This window comes from Leopardus geoffroyi, chromosome B4 (assembly GCF_018350155.1).
Source record: "Leopardus geoffroyi isolate Oge1 chromosome B4, O.geoffroyi_Oge1_pat1.0, whole genome shotgun sequence".
Taxonomy (NCBI): Eukaryota; Metazoa; Chordata; class Mammalia; order Carnivora; family Felidae; genus Leopardus; species Leopardus geoffroyi.
The window spans coordinates 112,486,745-112,499,367 of record NC_059341.1 but is presented as its reverse complement, the minus strand read 5'-3'; the positions used below and the strand labels follow the sequence as shown (position 1 = coordinate 112,499,367).

General features: G+C 39.8%; 1 long non-coding RNA gene across 1 annotated transcript in view; it reads right to left on the bottom strand.

Annotated features, from left to right (window-relative positions):
* Positions 1 to 12,405, bottom strand: part of LOC123590778 — a 28,012-nt gene extending 15,607 nt beyond the window's left edge. The window contains exon 1 of the long non-coding RNA XR_006708971.1: positions 12,356 to 12,405. This is a non-coding gene — a long non-coding RNA (uncharacterized LOC123590778). The remainder of the gene's footprint in view (positions 1 to 12,355) is intronic.
* Positions 12,406 to 12,623: the final 218 nt, after the last annotated feature.

Here is a 12,623-nt window from a genome sequence, read left to right as displayed (position 1 = left end):
AAATCGCTAGTCTGATCGAACTTTTTAGAGGTACATCAATATACCTCTAGTACTTTAAAAACCATTGTTGAAAGGGAAAATATAATACCATCTTACCCAATGTGAGTTATAATTTGTTAGTTAGTATAAAGACCTTCTAAACTCTCAGCATGTTATTTGTGGGTAAGTGCTTGTAAATAGCAGCCTGAAGTATTTTCTTTTATCCCATCATTTAGAAACAAAGACAAAAATCACAAAAATAAACGCTCTTTTTTAAAGCAAAACGTTAAGAATTCTCAGCATAGATACAAAAGCAATTTTTGGTTAAGATGTGATGCATAATGAGTAGTTGAATTTTACTATATGTTTCAGTGTCTACTTACTCCCAAATAAAACACAATGTGACATTATTTTCAGTTGGTTCATCAATAAACTATGCTTTTTCTCATACAATAGAATTCAGGAAGTTAAAAACTAAGCATTTTCTAACGTCCAAACATATACTTAAATATATAGTGACTAATCCACAATGTTTATAAAAGCAATATTAAAAGAAAAGGAATAGGAATTTATACAGTAATCTTTCAAGACAAATCGATCTGAAAATTTTACATGCTTTTAAAATCATTTATCATATATGACACAAATAATATATATTTTTTAATTCCTAAGGAATTTCGATAGATTATATATTTAACTGAAGGGTGCTTGAGTAAAAAAAAAAAAAAAAAAAAAAAAAAAAAAAAATGGCTGAGGAACACTGATATACCTCCTTACTTGGTAGAAACCAGAGAGGTCACACAGATAACCGTGACGGACGAGACACAAGCACAGTTCCTTAGACTCTCAATGCCCATCAGACGTGCTTGCTTCCTGCTGCCACAAACGCACTTCGGTATTGCATACAAGTGAATTCTCATCAGCTTCTACCCCATCAGATCCCCAAACCATACATTTCTTGTAATTATTTATATGTACTATTGCTTATGTGCCTCCAGATGGATGAATCTTGTATTGGACACATTTTGTGGCTAAAATTTAGAGCAGTAAACCAGGATCCCCTGCCCTTTGGACATTCTCAATGTTAAATGCTGTTGCTAAGTTAGGGTTTCATAGGGCTGAGTTTACAGAGATTGAATTTCTAATATTCAAAAGAGGTGGAGTACTGACTCCCCTCCTCCAACTCTCTGTGAGGAGTTTGCCGTCGCACCAAGGTAGAGAGAATGGCCAGATATGAACTCTCACTGTGCTCCTTTGGTTGTTTTTGTTGCCCCGACTAAAGGCTTTGTAACAATTAATTCTGCTATCTCCAGCTGTCTCTGATGCAACTGATGTGTAAACTTCCAAGAGCTCAGGATCCTATGACACCAAAAGTCTGTAACTAACAAAGAATAATTCAGAGTCCCTGAACAAAAGTATCCCCTTTGTTAAATCGACTGCCCGGATACCCAGGGGAGGAATAGCATTAGAAGGTTGGAGAAACTATACTATCATACCTTTAAAATACTTTGTAAAAGTTTTATGTTAGTTTGAACTGGGGCCTTCTCTGACTCCCATAATATGATAAATGTCATGTGATTAAGAAAATCTCATTCTAGACAAAGAGTTTCCATGTTCCTTTAACCCAAGAAACCTAAGATCTATTCAGCTACAAAAATTAATTAAACAAGCAAGCAAATAAATGGGAAAGAGTTTTAATCACTGTAATACCTGCCGAGGTGCTCCACCCAGTCGGTTGGGATACCTGATGTGTGTTATTTCTGAAATTACAGCCAAAGACTCACTTCTCTTGAACAGTCTGAAGCTGGGCGTAGCATTCAAGTGAGCTCCTCCACGCCTGTGTCCTGTCCTGCAATTCAGGATTCAGGCCTGGTGTTCCTCTCTATCGCCTCCTGTTCTGATCAATATTGACTTTCATTTAAATCCCAGAGCCCTGCAGCAGACGGTTTTTCACCCCTTCAACAATTCTGTCTTTGTTCTTCTGTCAGCACGCAGTTCACAAGAGGCTGCCAACACCCCCCTTTTGTGATTTATCAGTGTCTTACCTGACAGTTCGGTCCTTATGGCATCTCACAAAAATCTGCTTACTGCATAATATCCCTGAACTGTGGTATTAATACCAGCCTACCTCTACCTGGAAACCTCCAGGTAGAAGTGCCAGTCTTATATCTTCTTTGACTACCGTGGAAGCATAAATTTCAAGATCTTTATGAAAGCATGCCTTAGAATCAGGCGTACTCTTGGTTAGAGTCTCACCATTGTGTAAATAAGTAAATCTCCTCTCCTGCTCAATGGTCTGTTTCTTTAAATTCCCTAAGACCACCAAAGAGCCATGACCACGAAAAAGAAGTAGGGAAGGGTATGGTCACCATGATATTTGCCATGATATTTGTTCATTCTTCGGTATTCCCGTCTGGGTGACATAGGCATAAAAGTTGTATATTAATTGAATCCACCTTAATCCGGGGATGCCTCTGCTTACTTTTTCAACTCTAAAGCTCAGCTCTCTGATCTTTGAAATTGCAGTTTTTGTCAAAGAAAGCAACGGGACAGGCTAAGATTATTCATAAATATCGTGGAATGTCTGGAAGGCTGAGTGGAGCATAGGTAATGCAAACGCCATTCTAGAAGTGAAACCACATTTGTGGAAAAGGGAAGCCTTCAGGGAGCAAAATATCAGTGGAATCAGACTACAGAAGCTACAGAAAACAGAACTAGAATGTGCTTCAGATGTCTGTGAACAGCAAAGTTGATGTCTGTGTATTGGCAGACATTTACAATTACAGAATAAATACTTGATTTCAGACTTCTCCTATGTGTCTAGTTTTTCTTTCTTCCTTTCTTTTTCTTCCTTTTTTATAGTGCAGGATGAGATCGTATTTTTTTGACTTTCATCTTTTTAGGGCTGTTTATGTTTCCCTTTCCTTGACTGTATGGATATCAAATATGGATTGCCTTTCTGATCTCTAAATGGAAACTGCTTTTTACAAATGCAGAAACCTGAACCATATGATTTTGAATATATATATATATATATATACATATTTTCATAGTCACTCATGAAGTCCAAAGTAAATGAGTTGTTTTATTCACCTAAAAGCAATTAAAATAATAATCCCATTGAAAAATCTTAACAGATATTTAAAAATTATAATATACCTCTGTACAATGGAATGTAATTTTTTTAATGTTTTATTTATTTTTGAGAGGGAGAGAGAGAGAGAGAGAGAGAAAGCTAGGGAGGGGCACAGAGAGAGGGAGACACAGAATCTGAAACAGGCTTCAGGCTCTGAGCTGTCGGCACAGAGCCCGACGCGGGACTCAAACTCACGAACCGTGAGATCATGACCTGAGCCGAAGTCGGACGCTGAACTGACTGAGCCACCCAGGCGCCCCTAGATTTACAAAGAGAAAAACAAGATATACCTTGGATACAATTGCTAGCACATTGTTCTGGATACCCTATGTACTCAATCCATGTAGCTGATCGGCAGGCTGGCTGATGGAAGGTCTATCTCTCTCAGGCAGCCTGAGAGGCACAATGGAAAGGCACTGGACTAGGAGCCAGAAGATCAAATATCAGCTCTGCTGTGTCCCTGGGAAAATCTCTCAGCCTTTATAACTCTCAGTGTTTTCATCTGTAAAATAGGATAAAAATATCTTCTGGCCTGCCCTGCTGGATTATTAGGAGAGTCAGAGAAGACAATGCATGTGCAAGCATTTTATGAATGCAAGGCATTAGTGATATAATTTTACTTAACTAGTAATTGATATTCTCCTGCCTTAAACCCACTTTTTCAGAAACTAAGGCAATTAGTTATGGCAGTTCACATATATCCCAAAGCTAAATTTGACATAAAAGCCTCAAGTTCAAAGGCCTGAACCATGTGTCCTGTCCTTAGGCCTGAAAATTATTCAATGTTTCCTAATGCTGTGGTCAGTCAGTTGGTGCCTCAGGATGGCATCAGCAGCATGCCAGTGATACTCAGCTCTATCTGGGGACAAGTTTTCCCCTGACCTCAGTATAATGGTGTTTCAACTGTCATGTGTTAAAAGCTGGTTGATAAGAAAAATGAGGCAGGGTACAAAGACCCGGGGCTCGATTACTCTAGTCAGGTTAAGTCACTGTTGGGAGCTGAAGAACATTTTCAGCTATGGTTCTCATGTTTATTTAAATGGATTTTTGCCTTAAGGTGAACCATTAACCTACTTTAGGAGCAACCAAGTTAGAGTAGCAATGTAGTTTCTCAATTCAGTTCTCAATTTAGCCCACTGTGTACCTAGCGCGTGAGTGAATATGTTGTCAGTTTGTCCACTAGGTATTCAATCTGAGCAGAAGTTATTTTGCAGAAGGCCATAGCATCATCTTATGTTTGTCTCATCTTTGATGGATGAAGGGGCACAGCTCTATGAGAACCTGACTGATAGAATGGAACCTGCTTGAACATTAGCATGGTTAAAATTTCAGCTTTCGGTTTTCAGATATCAAAACATCAAGAGAGTGTTCTATAAATGAACTGATACTTTTCCCTCCCCTGCCACTTCACAGCCACATTATATCTAGAAGCGAAGATATGGGCACAGGACTTTCAGTGTTTCCATTAGCAGGTTGGTTTGCACCTCTAGATAAAGATGTCTGGGGGAGTCCAAATCTCATTTACCATGAGGCTCCTTTTTATTTTTCCACTTGCCTTCCATATTGTATAACACAACAAAGTTAAATAGCGTAGATTCCCAGGCCGAGGGCTAGCAATAAACTAGACCAAGTCTAAAAGAAGTCAAGCAGTGGAGAAGCAGAAATTTTAATAAGACTCAAGAGCAGGGATAGAAAATACTATGTTTAATTAATTCTACCTCTTTCAGCCTCCTGATATTTGGACAGTTATCCTCTACTTTATTACCAAGAGCTTGTTCAAGTAAAACAATAAAATATTAGACTGCACACCCAACAATTTAAAAAATATATCTGCAAGCAGAATTATTACATCTATTTGTTCAGCCATTTTTTTTTTAAATAGGATAATATTATTAGCAAATTCAGACCTAGTGAAGCTGTGACTTGTCCAAGCACTTTCCTAGTTTATAAATCAGAGTTGCATCACTTCTAGGGTCTCTTGAAGCACTAATATTCTATGCTTCTACTTCAAATGCCACATGGAGGCATGCAGCTCTTGAATTAACTGGGGCAAAATTAGTATACCTATTATAATGTAACTGATAATACTAAAACCTAATTTTAGCAGTTTATTTCAGGCTCTTCTCCTAAATGTTTTCTCTTGTCCCTACTTAATCTTTGTAACTGGCCACATAGAGAAAAACCCAATAGATGGAATCGACAAAAAGAGATGTAGGTCAAAGGGGACAAACTTTCAGTTACAAGAAGAATAAGGCCCGAGGATCTATTGTACAACATGGTGATTATAATTAACAATGCAGTATTATGTACTTGAAAGTTGCTGAGAGTTGATCTTAACCATTCTCATCATCCATAAAAAAAAAAAAAAAGAGAGAGTTAACTGTGTGAGGTGAGGGATGTATAAATTATCTTGATGTTGATAATCATTCCACAATATATATGTACATCAAATCATCACATTATACACTTTAAATATATACAGTTATATTTGTCCATTATTCATCAGTAAAATGGCGAGGGCAGAGGAACAGGCAATACAGCTAACCTCTCAATATTAGAGCAGTGGTCATAATCACAACTCCACACAACTGCTTATGAAATCTACTGAAAATTCAACTTATATTATCTTTACCTTAAGCACAGTGGGCCTTAAACCATTCTAAGTGAGATCTTAGATGTTGCTTGCCTTCGAACTAATGAACTTATTTATCTTTTATGAGTGTTGATGGTTTTTTCAATTCACAAAATAGGGGAAACACATCAGACACCGTTTTGGTCCAGTACAATGCGCTGCTGGTTGGCCTCAATCCTGACCTAGACAGAAGACAGAACATCTTCAAAGCAGAAAATTAATTTAGAGTCTATTCCAGGTCAGTCCTTCACATCTTTGCTGAGAAGACCTATTAATGCCAACCTCAACAGAAATAAACACAAGCCCATTAAGAATTGGACTAAGACCATCAGTCATTTAACATAAGACAAATAGCAAAGCCTATCAAATCATGAACCTACCAAACCAAAACTGAGTACAAATAGCAAATCCAAAATGTCATGGTGGATCATAATCCATTAAAAGGTATACAGTTTACACATTGCCAACAAACAAGTTAATATACTATTAAAGTAACAGACTAGAAAACTAAAAGCAGTGATTTTATGATCCAATTTGAACCAAAAAATGCTTCAAGGTAACATATTATAATTTAGGACATTTTACTACAAACTATCCTTTGTACTTGGCACAATTTAAGATACTCATAAAGATACATTTCTGGGTTATGTGAAAATGTTATTATCCTAAAAAACAACGGTAGGCTAAAAATGTTAAAACATGACTAGTAATCCACTAGCTTAATTTTTTAAACACTTTCAAATATCTTCATAGATGGAGAAATTTATAAGGTTATCAAGTAAGTACAGGATTTTCTTGACAGTAAATCCTAGCAGAATGAAACTCATTTATACTCGTTTTTCCATATTGAAAACAACCAATTTAAATTAGCAAACTATATTATGGAATCAATGAAAGCATGTCCTTGGTGGATTATAAATAAATATTTTAGCTACATCTTTGCATCCACAGGAGAACTGGACCCGTTTTCTGGGGTCTGTCCTACCATCAGAAGGGACAGGTCCAGACTAAAAGTCTGTCTCATGCTCTTTACAGATAGGGAGATTAGTGTTTTCACTTGGGCAAGTGTTGCTTCTGCTACAAGTCATACTGATATTCAATGTGTGAGCAAATGATAAGGGGAATGAATGAGGCCGGGACTGGGCAGGGCAAAGCTGGGAGAACCTGACCCAGCTATAGGACGGGTGCCCGAGGAGGTAGTCTGCAGTCAAATGACTAGTCCAAAGGGCACAATGATCCTCGTACTTGGCTGCAGCAGTCTTCAGTATCTGAGATCCACCGAGCAGGTAAAGTCTGGCAAAATGAGGTTTTAGGCACTAGGCGATCTGCTGAGGACAGATGGGCCTGTCACCATAGAGTCTGAATCAGTGAGGGTCCCAGAGGAAAAATCTATCACACTCAGGTTAGGATGATTAACGAAGGTTTGATAAAGGGACTATTCTAAAGGTGTAAGACTAAGCCACAAGGAAAAATGCAATACCCCAATACCCAGTTAGGCTGTAACTATCCTAGGCCAGAGGGGTGAGGTGTGGGAGCAGTTCCTGGAATCTGGAAGCAGAGGACCACCTGGAGAAGGTCTCTGACCTTCAGTGGAAGGAGATAAACAGCTAGAGGTAACCCCAGAGGGAAGGAGCTGGTAATATAAATGCCCTGATCTCATCCAGTCACTCCCTGGAATCTCCTACCACAGCTCCCCCATTGGCCAAACCCAGCTAGAAGTTGGAAGACAAGAACTGGTAGGTCTATGTAGGTCAGTATGGAAGTAGGGTGAAGAGGGGTCTGGCAGGGCAAACACAAGAATGAAGGTACACCTGGAAAAGCATTCTATTTCAACAGCATCCCAAAACATATGTGGGAGTCTGAGTATGAGGGTCCAGAATTCTGGAGAAAGGGGCCAACAGAGTGAAACAGGATATTGGAGGCTTATTCAAAAAAGAGAGAGAGAGAGAGAGAGAGGTCAGAGGAGGACTCCACCCCCATAGGCAGTCAGGAAGTCAGGATGCTAAGCAGAAAATCAAGGCAGAAGTCTGCAGGCACAAGTTATGCCAGGGATGTGGGAGTAAGAAAAAGTCTTCAGGCATGCTAAAGCACTGGCTACAGAGCAGAAAAGAAAAGCTCTTTCTAGATCGAATTCACTGGTGTCTGTGGTATCAAATGTACATCTGGCCTAGGTCAGGATGGACATAAGGAGAAGTGAAGACTGAGGCTATTGAAGCCCAGCAGAATCTGCACCTGACAGAACACAGGAAAGAAAGGAGGTGACAGTGTAATTGAAGACGTATCATAGGGGTCCTTGTATCATAAGGCACTTTCAAATTGGAAACGGTGAGGAGAGTACAAAAAGATGTGGGAAGAACATAGGAAATATAGAGAAATTGCAAGGGAGGTTTGCTCGACCCCTAGGCTGAGACAAGGGCACAGTTACAGAACCCAGAGTCACAGCCTGAGAGATGCCTGAGGAACTTCAACTGAGGAACATCACCTGTCCTAAGGGAGGAAACCTATGGGGAGGAAGACAAGGGGATGTGTCCCTAGACCTCAGCGTCCAACCTCTTCAGATTCCCTGCAGGATTCCCCGGTGACCAACCCATCCAGAAGCCAGAGGACCAGGTTGACACAGTTCACGCAGGTCAATGTTGGAGGCCATAATGCAGGATGGAGAAGGGCAGGACAAGGATATGGCAGGGCTAACAGAAGATGTCCAGCACAGACTTCTAATGCAGTCCTGGTGAAAAATGATGAGGGCTTCCCCATGAGATACTTCATCATCACAAAGATAAGCTAGCAGACTCCACCTTGACAAGGTAATCAGGTTGATGATATTAGTGGTAATGGGGCAAAGCGACATCAGGTGGCTTCCTACGCGATTCACCGAAAAGAACACACATCACATTCCTGCATGCCTGCGGGAAGTGCATACCTGAATCTGATCGTGAAGAATCATCAGACAAACCCAAAATGAGGGATAATCTACAAAATAACTGGCCTGTCTACTTCAAAAATCTGAATGTCATGACAGAGAAAGAAAGACTGAGGCATTGTCCTAGGGGAGGTTGACTAGAGAGACATGACGACTGTGTGCCAGACATGATACAGGGTTTTCTTCTGCTATGAGCACATCATAAGACAAACTGGCGAAATCAGAATGAGGTCTGTAAATCAGATAACAGTATTATGTCAATGTTAATGTCCTGATTTTGATTTGTCTACTGTGGGTCTGTAATAAAAAGCCCTTGTTTTTAAAAAATATATCCCATGAGGTATTTGGGGGTAGAGATGCCTCATGTCTGGTTTCAAACAGTTCAGAAAAAAATACATAGGAAAGAAAAAAATATCATAAAATGTTAACATTTGGGGAATGTGGGTGAAGGGTATGTGGGAGTTCTTTTACTATTTTTGCAATTTTTCTTTAAGTCTGAAGTTATGTCAAAATAAAAGAAGAAAATAAAAATGATGAGAGCTCCAATGGGACCAATAGCAGTGGGGCTAAAGAGAGAGGGCCATACACAAGGGATATGTGGGAGGTAAACTGGATAAGATTTAAGTGGTGAATTATGGGCACTTGGCTGGCTCAGTCAGTTAAGTATCAAACTCTTGATTTCGACTCAGATCATGATCTCACGGTTTGTGAGATCAAGCCCTACATGGGATTCTGTGGTGACAGCGCAAAGCCTGCTTGGGATTCTCTCTCTCCCTGTCTCTCTACACCCTCCCTTGCTCGTGCTCAGTTTCTCTCTCTCTCTCTCTCTCTCTCTCTCTCTCTCAATAAGATAAATAAATAAACTTTAAAAAATATTTTAAAAAAATAAGTGATGAATTACATGTGCAGGGTCCACAGTGACCATGAGACATATGGCTTTGACGACCAAATAGTACAAATGACACCATCTTGATACTCTTAATGTACCCTGGCCAAAGAATCCAAATATCTATTTCTATAACTCATTTGTTATATTTCTATTGCATTGACATTGGATTGGCACAGTTAATATTAGTAGATCCAAAACAAGATCCTAAATTTCTACCTCATTGGTAGTAAATAACAGATTAGTCCCTTCCCCAAGAGAAGCAAGCAATTGTAGATTCACCCAGCACAGAAAGAAAGAATGCCCCTGGCAAACCAGTCTCTCTTCTCCAGTCTTCCCTGGGGTACAGAGTCAGAGATCTTTCAAAATAGCATATGAGCATTTAGAATCCAAATGTAACCCACACCTATGAGAGAGTGGTTAACTGGAACTGAGGGGAGAAGCAGGTTGTGAGAGAGAACATTCCAGAGTTGAAAATCACATCACATGTCTTATAGCCTTCCACCAATCATAACAGTCATCAGTATAAGAAATTAGCACCATTTCTCCCGTCCTCCCACGTGTCCTGTTCCAGCATACAAAGCCCAGTTGTTCAAGGCATGGTCCATTCAACAAACGTGTCCTGAACACTACCATTAGCATCAGGCTTATAATCAGTGTCAGATAACCTGCACTAAAATAACCTCCACAGATAACCTCCATTAAAATGCAAATACGGTTAGGTATGTCGATAATGCAGGGGGAAATCAGTTTATTAAACACTGTTAAGGATGAGGGTAACATAAGAGTATTCTGGGGTCTGGGAGTGGGAGATTTGGAGATGGAGGAAAGAGCCAAGAATAGGGAAGTGCAAAGTCTTAGAAAAAAGAAAATCTGCCTACTTCACGACTTTCGCTAGGACCAGCCCTGAAACTAAGGTCATGAGTACATGAGTGTGTTTTCTTTAACTTTGTCCGGCCAAAGAGAAATTGTTTTCCAAGGCCACAATCTACATCCCCAAACTGAAAACAAGCACATTGTATCTGAAAGAGAATTGAGGAACAAGAATATAGAGGTTCAAATAATTACTAAAAGATTCAGAGCACGTGCCCCACGGACATCCTTTAAATGTGGAAAATAGCACCAAAATCATTAAGTAACCCAGGATATTTGCGTGCCTTCTCTATTTGCTTACCTACCGATGACCTGCCATTTCCAGCGCTCTCTCTACCAAAAACAAAGTTCTTTTCTGACTGCATAAAAGAACATCACTGAAGCCTGCGGCAGTTTGTAAGAATATCTCCAAGCGTCGGGCTGAATATCTTCAATTAATTTTCAAAGGACGCTCTCTTCCATGGGAATATGTTTGGGATTTCAGAACTCAAAGCACCATACCTTAATCCTCATTTTCAAACTGAGCATTCTTCTCTAATTTCTCTCATCACACAGAGTGTGCATATGACAGCCAGCTCCCTGGGACCTGTGTCTGATCACAGCCCACAGTTCAGCAGGAGGGATCTTTCAAGCCAAGATTCAAAGGTAAACTGCACATTCTCGCGAACACCCCTCTGGAAAGTCACTTGTATTTAATCACTTCAAGTGCTGCATCTCCTTCTCTCGGATAACTTCCATTTTAATTCTCTTCTTCAGTGGTCAAAAAAGGGCAAAGGAAAACTTGTGATGATTTCTCCTAGTACGTCACCGCTGGAACTACATTTCTAAACTTTTCCCACCTTGACTGTTTCCTGAAAGCAGACAAACCCTCAGAAATATAAATCTTACCCGAAACTAATATGTTATATGCTAGTTATACCTTAATGAAAACCTTTTGAACTTTGAAAAATAAAAAAGAGAAATTTAAGTCTTACAAAATTCAACAGGGTCAGTTTCTGGTCAGGTCCCACATGTATAAAATGGAGTAATGCATTCTATCTCACAGGTTCATGGTACAGATGAAATTACATCACACACGTGATTGTCTTGTGATTATCTTGCATATTGTAGGTCCTCAGTAAATAGTAGCTATTATTTTCTAAGGCTGGCATTTTTAAAGTTGGCAGTTCGAAATTGGGATAGAGCCTGATGATGATGAAAACACCAATGATTATCAGCCTGGGAATGCTGCTTTGCAATGTACAATGCATTTTTATACACGTGATCACACAACAACCCTGTAGGGTATCTGGAATTGTATTCTTGTTGTATTACTTTTCTAATGCTGAATAACAAATTGCCACAAATTTAGTGAATTAACTCAAGTTTACTATCTCACTGTTCTGTAAGGAGGAAATCCTACAAGAGTTTCATCAGGCTAAATCAAGGTGTCAGCAGGGCTGTGTTTCTTTCTGGGAGCTCTCAGGTAGACTCGGTTTCCCTCCTCATTTGGGTTGTTGGCAGAATTTAGTTCTTGCAGCTGAAGGACTCGGGCCCCCATTTCCTTGCTGGCTGCCCTCTGGGAGCCATTTCAGTTTCTACAGGCTGCCCCGGTCCTTGGCTCATGCCTCTTCCCTCCATCAAAGCCAGCAACATTAAGGGGAGTCCTTCTCACATTTACTCCTGCCTTATCTGTCATTTTTCTGATTTCAGACAGGAAAAGTTTTCTGCTTTAAGGGCTTATGTGATTCGATTGGGCCCATTTGAATAACCCAGGATAATCTCCCCCATCTCAAGGAGCATATGTTTAATCACATCTGCAAAGCCCTTTTTATCATATAACGTAACTTATATACAGGTTCCAGGGATTAGGATATGGACATCTTTGGGCGCGGGAGGCGGGGGAGGGGGTTGGTTATTAATTTCCTCTCCACAATGATTACTACTCACATTTTACAGATGAGAAGAATGAGGATGCGGGCGCAAAGCTGGCTCAGTTGGTGGAGCATCTGACTCTTGATCTCGGGTCATGAGTTCAAGCCCCTGCTGGGTGTAGAAATTATTTTGAAACTTTTTTTTTAAAAAGGAGAAGAATGAAGGTCAAAGAATTGGACAAGAGATTTGCAAGGACACATAGTAAGTAACAAAGAATGGACTCAAATTGCAAAAGTGTACTCTAAACCCAAGTCAGCGTTCCTCCAGTAGACTATCTTGTTTC